The sequence below is a fragment of the Cyprinus carpio genome, unplaced genomic scaffold (genome assembly GCF_018340385.1).
Source record: "Cyprinus carpio isolate SPL01 unplaced genomic scaffold, ASM1834038v1 S000000001, whole genome shotgun sequence".
Taxonomy (NCBI): Eukaryota; Metazoa; Chordata; class Actinopteri; order Cypriniformes; family Cyprinidae; genus Cyprinus; species Cyprinus carpio.
The window spans coordinates 202,434-215,143 of NW_024872754.1; the positions used below are offsets into that span (position 1 = coordinate 202,434).

General features: G+C 37.4%; 1 long non-coding RNA gene across 1 annotated transcript in view; it reads left to right on the forward strand.

The window, feature by feature from the left end:
* LOC122142558 overlaps window positions 1-12,293 on the forward strand; it is a 32,025-nt gene extending 19,732 nt beyond the window's left edge. Inside the window, exon 2 of the long non-coding RNA XR_006158678.1 lies at window positions 12,094-12,293. This is a non-coding gene — a long non-coding RNA (uncharacterized LOC122142558). The remainder of the gene's footprint in view (window positions 1-12,093) is intronic.
* The last annotated feature ends 417 nt before the right edge of the window (window positions 12,294-12,710 follow it).

Consider the following 12,710-nt stretch of genomic DNA (forward strand, 5'->3'; position numbering starts at 1 on the left):
CTTCGCTTGTCCTTCAAGGCAGCTTGAAGTAAGCTTGTGTTACTGAAGTAACCAATAACATCGACACAAGTTTTATTCATGTTACAGTGTGCAGCGGTTCGTTGTGGGTTATTGTTGTCATTCAGTAACACAAGCTTACTTCAAGCTGCCTTGAAGGACAAGAGCTCATCTTTACAGACTGAGACGATCGAAGGTCAAATATTATTTACATATTTAGTAATACAAATCACCGCGAGAGCATTTCAAATATGCGCGCCACTGAGTGATGTCTGTGCTTCCCGGTCAGAGAGCACCTGCCCATCAAAAGCTCACTATCCAATCAGAGTAGATCACTGTTAAGCCCGCCCCCACGAGAAAGTTTGTGTCAAAACACCAAACGAAAAGCTTTGCGAAGCGTAAGCGAAATCTGTGGCAATGCATTCAGAATCCACGATTAGCGAAAACGAATCTTTGAAAAACATTAATAAAGAATGAAGCATATTTGAAGAGCCTGTTAAATTTGTGCGACTGAGTTCATTTTTCCCTTTATGGGAGGGTTCTTTTGTCCAAAGCAGAAGGGTTATCTCGTTTTGTATATCCTTCGCTTTCTCTTTTTGTTAATGACTCTACTGCTAAAGGAAAATTAACCCAATTTTTCTAGACTTCATATGGAAAAACAAACCTCACAAGCTAAAAAAAAAACAGTTCTTTCAAATTGTCGCAAAAAAGGTGGACTTGAAGTGTTAGATTTTAGTGATACAGTGAATACCTTTTGGATAAATTGGATAAAAAAGTGCTTAACAAATCCTAATTCTATATATTTTTTTATCCCCAATTAAATATTTACCAAAATTGGTGGCCTTCCCTTTCTATTGAAATGTAATTACTTGCCGGACAGATTGCCAGTTGCACTTGCTAAATTTCATCAGCAGGCCCTTCTTGCTTGGAAGTTATGCTACACCCACAATTTTTCACCTCATAAAACCTTTCTATGGAGCAACTCTAATATAAAAATTAGGAATAAATCAGTTTTTCTCTCTTCTTGGTTTAACAGAAATATAATTGGAATTCTCTCAATTATTGATAAATCTGGTAATTTTTTATCTCATAATAATTATCTTATTTATGTCTGTTCATAATTTCCCTTTACCATTTAAAGAATATAATGCAGTGCTTAAAGCAATTCCTTCTGGTCTAAGTCAACTTGTTAAATGTCATCTAACCTTTAATAAGAGTGTCACCAAAGAACCTGATTTGATTTTAGATGGTATAAATATACTTAGTAAGAAATGTAATAATAAGCATATTCGACATATTTTTCAGAGTAAAAAAATATAATGTTGCTAAAGGCAAATTTTATTGGGCCTCTTTTATTGAACATATAGACTGGAAGGAAGCCTGGATGTTACCTCATAAGTATTGTATTTCAAATAAAACTAAGGAAGTTCATTTTAAGATCTTACATAAAATATATCCAGTGAATGATACTGTTGCAAAATATATGGATGTTGACAATTCTTGTTCATTTTGTGGGAATGAGGATGAAACACTGATTCATTTATTTTTCCAATGTGAAAAAACTAATAACTTCTGGAATAGGTTATATCTTCATATTGGCAAGCACCTTGATTCTTCCAAATCCTTTCAGTTAAAGGATATAATCTGTTACTATAAAGAAGATAAAGCTAGCACTTCAATTAATTATATTGTTATTTTTTTTATTTTGTTTGGGAAGTTTTTTATTCGCAAGCAAAAATTCTCTAAATCGCGTCCAGCCTACCTTTTTCCTAATTTTTTAATTGAAATTGATGCATGTCTGAAGTCTCTAAGGTTAATTAAAAACAAGAAAAGTGGCAGATTCCTGAAATATTATGATATTGTTGGTATTACCCACTGATGAATAATGTTTCCTCTGTGTATTCCTTTATATATATATATTATATATATATATATATATTTATTATATTTGTTTTATATATGTGAAGCTTTACATATTCTTGATATAATTTAATTCCTGTAGATGTTCTATTTGTTCTGTTCTTTATATGTCCTGTTGTGCTACCTGGTTTGTTCATTTTGAATACGAAAAAAAAATGAGTCTCAGATTAACGTAGGTACGCAGTTTATTGTTGTCGCGCTGCTGTTTTTTGTTTTCACACTCTAGGGGTTAATAACAGAACTGCATGCGTCTTGCGGAAGAACATTGTAACAGGCGCTCTAGTGTGAAGGCGCACATCGCCTGCGGTGGACATCCAACCCGGCCCACCATCCAAGTGTGACGTCACACAGACCACGCCCATGTCAAAATACATCACACTTCTCAATCATTTTGAAACAGGAAGAAGCATCGATAAGAAGATAATTTGTATTGTTTGCCAACCGCTAAAAAAGAAGCTGTTGTTTGCCGTGTCGGTAAGTAAAAAAAAATATCTTTGGTCTTTACCAAAACGTTGACAACTTTTAAGAACGTGTGGTCATTTGTGTGCATGTGCACTAAACACAGTAAGTATTTTTTAAACAGGCTAAGTTATTTTTAATTTCAACTTCACACAGGCACGTTATTGCTAGCAACAACTATACTTATATGTGTGTGTGTGTGTGTGTGTGTGTGTGGTGTGTGGTGTTGGGGGTGGGGGGTGAGATGAGTGTTTTTATGTTGGGGGGGTCTATACACACATGTATGTATATATGTATGTATGTATTCGTGGGCATGCATGCGTACACACACACACACACAAATACATACATATATACATACATACATGTGTAGATAGATAGAGAGACAGATAGATAGATAGAGAGACAGATGATAGATAGATAGATAGATAGATAGATAGAAGGCACACGTCTTACAACATAAAATCAATTATGAATCAATGTGCAATATTTTTATACCCTTCCCCCCACACATAACACTCATCTCACCCACTCAGACACACACACTTCATCGCCTTCAAGCCTGATTCAGGGCAGTTCTCCCGGGTGAAGGGGTCCCTGCTGCAGTTTCACCAGTAAAGAAAATTACTTGTTACAGTTCACTTGAAGGACCACATAAGGCATGCAGTGGTGCATGGAGGTATGGTGAGAGCATTTCTTTAGATACTGATTGACTTTTTGTTGTTTAAAAATCATAAATATGTTTATGTAGAATGATGAGGTAAGTAATTTTTAGTGGACACATATACCCCCAACACGTATGTATTCTCTATTTTTAACAGGAGCGCCAAGAGGACATAAAGTGGAGTTTGTAAGGGACATTGGTCCAGCGTGGTACAGAGTCATCGTGGGTTATTCTGTGGGGAGGTGACAGGGACCTGCCGTTCTCCAGATGGACAGTAAAAATTCAACAGAATGCCATCAAAGACTACCTGGAGGGAGAATCGGAGGAGTTATATTGAAGCAAGGAATCTCTCTGTGTAGTCTTATGTATGTATGTGTGTGTACTGCATGTCAAGAACTGTTTATCTGATCATTTCAGCTGCTCATTCAGCTGCTCAGACTTATAATATTTGGAGCATATCTTTGTTAAACACAACCAGTCAAAAGTTTTTTGAACAGTGAGATTTTTTTATGTTTTTAAAGAAATATCTTCTGCTCATCAAGCCTGCATTTATTTAATCCGAAGTACAGCAAAAACAGTCCAATTTTTAAAATATTTGTATAATATTTTGCTTTTGTAATATATTTTGCTATTTAAAATAACAATTTTCTATATTTGTATTAAAATGAAATGTATTCCTGCTGATTTCAAAGGTGCCTTACTCCAGTCACATGATCCTTCATTCTAATATGCTGATTTGATGCTCAAAAAACATTTTATTATTATTATGTTAATACACTGAAGACTGGAGTAATGATGAAGAAACTTCAGCTTTGATCACAGGAATAAACTGCATTTTAAAATACATTCAAATAGAAAGCAGTTCTTTTAAATTGTAAAAATATTTCAGATTACTGTTTTTTGCTGTGTTTTGGATCAAATAAATCCTGGCTTGGGTGAGCAGAAGAGACTTTAAAAAATAATAAAAATCTTACTGTTCAAAAAACTGGTGGGTGTATATTATTATTATTGTTTATTTTATTTTTTTTGTAAAATTGTACATGTAATTATTTTTATAAAATAATAAATATAAAAATGCCCAATAAACAATGGATGTCTTTTTCATTCATCTTTAAGTATGTGGAGGACCTGGACATGTTTCATATCAAGTTGTGATGAACAAGGCCTGAAGGTCAATGTCATGTTACTTATATAATCTATCAATGCAATCTTTATTCAGCCTAAGTATGTGTAGCCTACTGCATATGGGGGAACTGTTGATTTCTATCATTCAAATGTTAACACTTTATGATAAGTGGAATAAAATCTTTAGAAAATTAAATGACAATTATACAATACCAACTTTTACAATAATTTAGCATACTTTTACAATACCAAAATCTGATTGTCCCCTTTAAATTTGATGCATTTCAAATTTTGCCTTGGGTAGGTCAAAATCGTTTTTTAAATAATAAAGAATTTATCTCACTACATAAATGAACAAGGTAAGGTTTAAAAGTTTTAATTGACAATTAGCCTACTTTAATCAACATAAGCGTTTTAGGAGCTGTTATGATGATGAAATCAGCTCCGTATATTAGACATATTAAATATAATATTAGATTTAAGTGTTGTGCCCATTTTAGCCTAGACATCCTTTACAAAAATAAGAAAACGTGTATTAGTAAAACGAAAGGACAATATTATTTTATTTAGATCCCATTAACTTCCATAAATTGCTTCAACATACTTCCCGGGTTTTCCAGGTACGGGGATGGGGAAATCACATGAGGAGACGTATTTGATATGGGCGTGGCTTTCGTTTACGTCACACTTGGATGTGGGCGGGGTTGTGTCGGGATGGGCGTGACTTCTGACTACACACTGGGATGTGGGGGGGGGTTGTGTCGGGATGGGCGTGACTTCTGACGTCACACTTGGATGTGGGCGGGGTTGGATGTCCACCGCAGGCTGCAGCGAGCCCTACTTGGGCGCTGCTTCTCTCCGTTTATGTCTATGGATGAGTCACCCAGGTACTGTGCTACTCCGCAGCGGCGGCAACCCGCCGGACTAAAATATCGTCCTAAAAATAAACAATTATTATAGGTGTACCATGGTGATTCAGGATAAGACAAAAACACGGCTTGGAAGACTGATAAGTAACATGATGTAGTCGCTCATTATAAACATAACATAAACATTTTGTAAGTTTTGAACACAAAAAAAGTTGCATCACAACACTACAAAACGGATTCTCACTCTGCGTGTGTTTCGCGGTGGATGACGGTCGGGCTGAGCGCGATGCAGGTACACAGGAGAAGTAGAAGAAGAGAAGAGGATGACACCATTTCCTAATCGGGGATGATTTTCATCCTTAACATATACATTTTAAACCACAAACTACGGAGTATGTTTTGGACATTATTTAACCTTGTCAAAGACGAACAAAATTTTTAGAATAACAATATTTCTTACTCCAAGTTTTAGGGGTGCTGAGCCCCTTTTTAGGGGTGCTCGCCCATGGAACACAGAAAACAAGTATAGGAGAAGGTATTATCCGAGTTAACAACTGGAATGATGGAAGAGTAAACAAGTGAGAGCGCTGATGTTGTAAAACAACTGGACGCAAGAAAAAAGACTGCGCTGTCTGCCATGGGCAACCTGTTGGATGGCGTATTCAGTCAGACCCAGAGCAATGCAGAAGAAGGCATCAGGGCTTTGGAGCATGAGATGGATATGTATGAACAAGAAGCTATGCTACCCGCTGACGAAAACCCTCTTAGTTGGTGGCAAAAATCGTGCAGCATGTATCCACATATTGCGCAGCTGGCAAAGACATACTTGACCATACCTGGCACATCGGCAGAGCTGAGCGCATGTTTTCATCAACTGGAAACATTCCCACACAGCATGCAGTTTCGGCCCAGATCCGGCCCACATCTGGCCCGCATGGATTTTACGCGGGCCAGATGTACGCCGGATCTGGGCCAACACTATATTGCTCTCTGGGTTGTCAACAAAAAACGCCCAGCACTTGCTGCAGAACAAGTGGACCGTCTGGTCTTTTTGATGAACAATATGTAGGCTAGATGTGTAGTGAGTGAGCAGATTGTTTCAGTGACAGTGTTCCTGTAGCTCAAGTGGTAGAGCATTGCGGTACCAAGTGCAAGGTTGGGGGTTCGATTCCCCGGGAACACATGATAGGTAAAAATTGATAGCCTGAATGCACTGTAAGTAGCTTTGGATACAAGCGTCTGCTAAATGCATTAATTTAATTGTTTCTGAATGGCAGCTTGCTATTTTGTGTTCATGTTGTACAAACATTACGCTGTCTCTTGAAGCGGGTTTTCTCGGGTTATTGATACACTTACACAATACACCATTTTACACACTATTGTTACCTAATTTTCCTTTCATGTACATTAAGGAAATTATATTTTATTTAAGAACAATTGTTTGAATCAAAAATCAAAACCTTGGAGTGATCTTTGACTCTTCACTATTTTTTGATAAACAAATTAGTGCGATTATTAGAGGAAGCTTTTTCCATTTAAGATCTATTGCAAAGTTGAAGAATCTTCTTTCAAGCAAAGATTTAGAAATTGCAATTCATGCATTTGTAACTTAAGATTGGACTATTGCAACTCTCTCTATTGTGGTCTTCCCCAAACTTCACTATTTCGATTACAAATTGTTCAAAATGCTGCTGCAATACTTTTGACTGGGTCTAGAAAGAGGGACCATCTCCTGTTTTGGCATCCCTTCAATGGCTTCCCATTAAGTTTCAAGTAGATTTTAAGATCCTTATGTTTGTTTATAAGGCGTTGTCTGGCTGTACACCAAAGTATATTTGTGATCTTATTGTGCCGTATTGTCCTGCTAGGGCACTTAGATCTTCAAATCATTTGTTTTTAAATGTGTCACGAAGTCGCCACAAATTAAAGGGTGATCGGGCCTTTTCTGTGGCTGGGCCCAAGCTTTGGAATGCTCTCCCTTATCATGTGACGTCTGCTCCTTCATTGGATATTTTTTAAATCTACTCTGAAAACACATTTTTATTCTTTAGCTTTTGGAAATTTGTAATTGTTGTTCTTTTTTCGTTTTACTGTTATGCACTATGTACAGCACTTTGGATACATTTTTATTGTGTTAAATGTGCTTTATAAATAAAGGTTGTTGTTGTTGTTGTTGTTGTTGAAAAGTTGTGCCTCTCAAAAAAGTGAATGTCATTTAATTTCAATAAAAGATGCAATGCTTGGTTTGGTTTATAATTCATTATTGCGCTCGTCTGCGCCCTCTTGTGGGCATAGCAGACAATACAGTACTTTTTTCCTCTAACATTAAGAATTGCCTTTAGAATTTGAATATAATTAGAATTTTCCTAATATTTAAGAAAAAAAATCAAATTTAGCTTTTCAGCCATTTTGACAGGCTTACTCTGTAGTTTAGACACATATAGACTCCTAGCAGTGTTAATTTGACACTGCTTCAGTGTTACTTTTAACACTCTGTATTGTGGACAGATATAGACACCCAGCAGTGTTCATTTGACACTGGGGATTTTGCTTTGTGCGTTTGTTGTATTTTGGATCAAATAAATGCAGGCTTGATGAGCAGAAGATAATTCTTTAAACTTTTGACCAGTAGTGTATACAGGCGCGCAGATGGCACTAGGGACGGGGGGGACATGATCCCCCCAGATTCATAGTGACCCGATCCATCCCCCTCACTGTCTCAATGAAAGGCTCTATTGGTAAACAGAGGATTAATCAGGGTTTCCGCTATGTACATTAGCCTAAGTACTGGCGAACCTGCCCGCCATTCCTTAAACGTGTACTAAGCGATTTTTGAAACACGCTTTTAACCGCAGTGTCTGATCGAGTCCCAAAACACACTTCCAGCCAATCAGCGGTAAGGGGGCGTGTCTTGTCCTGATAGTGAGAAGAGAGCGCTCAATTTGAGTGCACAGGATGCATATTACATCACATTTACATTTAGTCATTTAGCAGACGCTTTTATTCAAAATTAGCATATTAGCAGATCGACTGTAGATTGAGAGAGATGGCAGATACAAAAAGAGGAAAATATCAGAGAAACAAAACATTAAAAAGAAGGGTTGCAATCAGGCAAGAGGCAGGACCCGCGTAAATATCGGAGCAGCTTTCCAGCGGTGGAGAGAAACTCAAGGAGTGGGAAGGGCTCGAATCGGACGGCGAGGTTGATTTGTTTCTTTTTGATAGGTGAGTGACGTTGATTTTGCTTTGTTTCACAACGGATTATCCATGTTGGCTTTTGTTTGAATATGCTTGTGTTGTTTCCGCGATCGTCGTTGCCATGGTTGCGTATGTACTTGTGGGGCTAAGATTTCAAAATATGAGCGCGGCACACGGTGGCCGAGAGAGCTCAACGCACTGCAACTTCACAAAACACATTCAAATAGAAAAAGCACCAGCAAATTAAGAAAACTTCTTCATCAGTTTGACAGCACATGTGCTGCAAATACTCGCAACACAATGAAATACAGAAACGAGCTGCAAATACTCAACACAAACAAAATTACCCCAACAAAACTTAAATTACCATTTGTATAACCACAGTTGTACAAATACCATGGTTAAACTATGGTTAGAGTAGTAAATCCATGGTTAATTTGCGCATGATTACAGTAACCATTTTCGTTTGCTTTTTTTATATAATAAATGTATTTATTAATTAATTAATTTCAATAGTAAAACCACAGGCTATGGTTAGTTTTTGTAAGGTAAGTTGTAAAAGGAAGTTAGCCAGCTTACATAACCGTTCACAGTTACAGTAATTGTGTATTTAGTCAGCTTACTTAGGCTAATAATATCCACACAAGAAAAGCAACAACAACAACAACAAAAGCTAAGGAATCTAAGGGAACTTTACGGTTCCCTTAAATATTTCGATGTGGTCTGTGTTTTTGCAGCACATTTCTTTATTTGTTTGTATTGTGTATATTTGCAGCACGTGTTGTCAAATTGATGAAGATGTTTTCTTAATATTCAGGTGTTTTTGTCATTTGCAGTGTGTTTAGCTCTCTCGGCCACCGTAGCAGGTCCTGTTGGGGTATGGATGTGTTTGTTTTGGTGCTGAAGAATCGGATCAGGACAGATGCAGACTGAAGCACAATAATAATCTAACATTACTTTTACCCACCTTCTCACTACACGCTGTTCTGTTGTCAATAAACACACATGACGATGTTTATGTTCTCTGTGTGTGTGTGTGTATGTGCTATGACTCCTGACCCCGGGGTCCTATGAGGAGCTGGTAGCTGCCTCAATTGTGCCTGTAGCGGTAACCATAGTGATCATATACAGGTGCATCTCAAAAAATTTTTAATATCATGGAAAAGTTCTTTATATTTTGTAATTTAATTCAAAAAAGCTAACTTTCTTATATTCTAGATTCATTGCACACAAACTGAAATATTTCAAGAGTTTTTTTTTTTTTTTTTTTTTTTAAATTCTGATGGCTACCACTTGCAGTTTAGAAAAAAAAAAAAAATTCAGTATCTCAAAAAATTTGAATATTTTCTCAAAATAGCGGCCTTCAGCTTTTCTGTATTGTTTTTCAGATGTTATTTATCTTCCTCTTCACAATACCCCAAAGATTCCCGTGAGGTTCAGGTCAGGCATGTTGGCTGGCCAGTCAAGCACAGTAATACCATGGTCAGCAAACCACTTGGAAGTGGTCTTGGTACTGTGGGCAGGTGCTAAAGTCCTGCTGCAAAATGAAATCAGCATCTCCATAAAGCTTGTCAGCAGATGGAAGCATAAAATGACCTCTACAGCCCTGAAAGACAGCGGAGACCAGGACTAGAGCCCCAGAGACAGATCCCCTGTAAAGACCTTGTCTCAGACGACCACCGAGACAAGACCACAGGAACAGATGATTCTTCTGCACAATCTGACTTTGCTGCAGCCTGGAATTGAACTGCTGGTTTCGTCTGGTCAGAGGAGAACTGACCCCCGACTGAGCCTCGTTTCTCCAAGGTTTTTTCTCCCATTCTCTCCTGATGGAGTTTTGGTTCCTTGCCGCTGTCGCCTCTGGCTTGCTTAGTTGGGGACACTTCATTTACAGCGATATCGTTGACTTGATTGCAAATTATTGCACAGATACTATTTAAACTGAACTGAGCTGCATGATGACATCACTGAATTCAATGATGAACTGCCTTTAACTGTCATTTTGCATTATTGACACACTGTTTTCCTAATTAATGTTGTTCAGTTGCTTTGACGCAATCTTTTTTGTATAAAGCGCTATATAAATAAAGATGACTTGACTTGACTTGACTAAAGTACTCCAAAATCTCCTGGTAGATGGCTGCATGGACTTTGGACTTGATAAAACACAAGAACCAACACCAGCAGACGTCACGGCACCCAGATCATCACTGACTTCAGAAACTTCACACTGGACTTTGGATTCTGTGCCTCTCCAGTCTTCCTCCAGACTCCAGGCCTTGATTTCCAAATGAAATGCTAAATTTACTTTCATCTGAAAAGAGGACTGTGGAGCACTGAGCAACAGTCCAGTTCTTTTTCTCCTTACCCCAGGTGAGATGCTTCTGGTTCAGGAGTGGCTTGGTTCCAGGAATGTGAAACCTGTAGCTCTTTTCCTGAAGACGTCTGAGTGTGTTGACTCTTGATGCTCTGACTCTGGCTTCAGTCCACTCCTTGTGAAGCTCTCCCAAGTTTTTGAATCAGCTTTTCCTGACAATCTTCCCAAGGCTGTGGTCATCCCTGCTGCTTGTGCACCTTTTCTTACTACACTTTTTCCTTCCAGTCAACTTTCTATGAATATATTTTGATACAGCACTCTGTGAACAGCCAGCCCTTTCAGCAATGACCTTCTGTGGCTTACCCTCTTTGTGGAGGGTGTCGATGATCGTCTTCTGGATAACTGTTGCATGTTCTAAACTAGCCCAAGAAGTACCAGTATTTATACTCAAAATTAATCATACTAATCAAGCTCAAAAAGGAATACTCGAATTTTTTGAGTTATTTTATTTTGTATTTTGATTTTTGTATTGCTATGATGTTAGTTGTTAAAATAAGAAAAAAAAACTCTTGAAATATTTCAGTTTGTGTGCAATGACTGTAGAATATAAGAAAGTTTGCTTTTTTGAATTAAATTACAAAAAAATAAAGATCTTTTCTATGATATTCTAATTTTTTGAGATGCACCTGTACTATCATCTATGACTGAGCTGGTGATTTTTCTGGACTGAAAAAAATTGACTGCTGGATAGCTTGGTTCCCCCCCAGTTAAAAAATCCTATCTGCGCCCCTGAGTGTATATATACAGTATATCAAGCGTATAGCGTTAGTTCTGCCGGGTGACGTGAGTCAAGCTTTCCTTGGCTTAGTCTCAGCTGATACACTTCTGCCCATAAGAATATGACACCTATCACGGCATACCAATATCAGCTCTATTCCGTATTATTCAGCAGCTATTTTGCTTGCTCAGGAGCAAATTACCCCCCTCCATCCCCAACTCCTCCTTTCGCCACAGCCGGCACTTGGCTTTCTGATATTCTTCATAGAATCAGACTCCCTTGAATTGTGTAACACTTAAATATCAAGAACATTAATGATATCTGTTTTGTTCTGTTCTGTTTACTCTAGGGGGTTATTATTGCTGTTCTCTCTGCTCATTCATAACAAGCTGCATGGATGGGCAGGGAGTTTTAGTCCCAGAACTCAATTTTTTATTATACTCAGTTTTTCACGGCTGAATATTTGTCTAATATCCAATGTCTAACCAAGTTGATCTCGGTTAGGGTTAAAGGTGTAAGATAAAAGGACACACCAAGGAACAAAATCAAAACACAGGAGGTAGTGTGTTAGACTGACAGGTTTGTAAACAGAATCTGATAATTACCCTCTTATTGAGCAGTATGCCATGCTATGCTGTGTTAGACTGTAACTATCTTTTTAGAAATCTTGACTAACAAGTTTTTAACAAGAAGTTTAAAATGATAAAATTATGAGAATTACAATTTAAAAATATTCTCTTTGTTCTTGCGTTTTTTTTTACTACAGACATGGCATCAAAACCCATTGAACTGGCAGCCCTAGGAAGACCTCTGTTTCCTGGTATGCTGTATGACTGCCGCGAGGATTCCTTCATTCCAGGTGCTTTACCTACTTAAAAAAAATAAATAAATGTTCAATTTTTTCACCCAATGGTGAAGCCACAACAAAATTATGGAAACATTAAAATACTTTTCATAAAAAAGTTATTAAAGGTGTCCTATTATGCTGTAGTAAATTAAAGCTCAAAGGGGAAATGTATATATATAACAATTAATTACAATTATTTATATGAGCTGCCAGTATGTTCATCCAGTGAACATTTACATTTATGCATTTAGCAGACACTTTTATCCAAAGCGACTTACAGTGCATTCAGGCTAACATTTTTTACCTAACATGTGTTCCCTGGGAATCAAACCCACAACCTTTGCGCTGCTAACACAATGCTCTACCACTGAGTCACAGGAACACAGGAATTAGTGTAATTTCATATCAACTCTACGAAAGGATATTTTTGTGGCCACAGAAAATACTTTCATACAGTATTAATTATCTTATCTAATAATTATCAGTATTAGATGTTTATTATCATTCCAACCACATATTAATAATGAGGGTCTGCT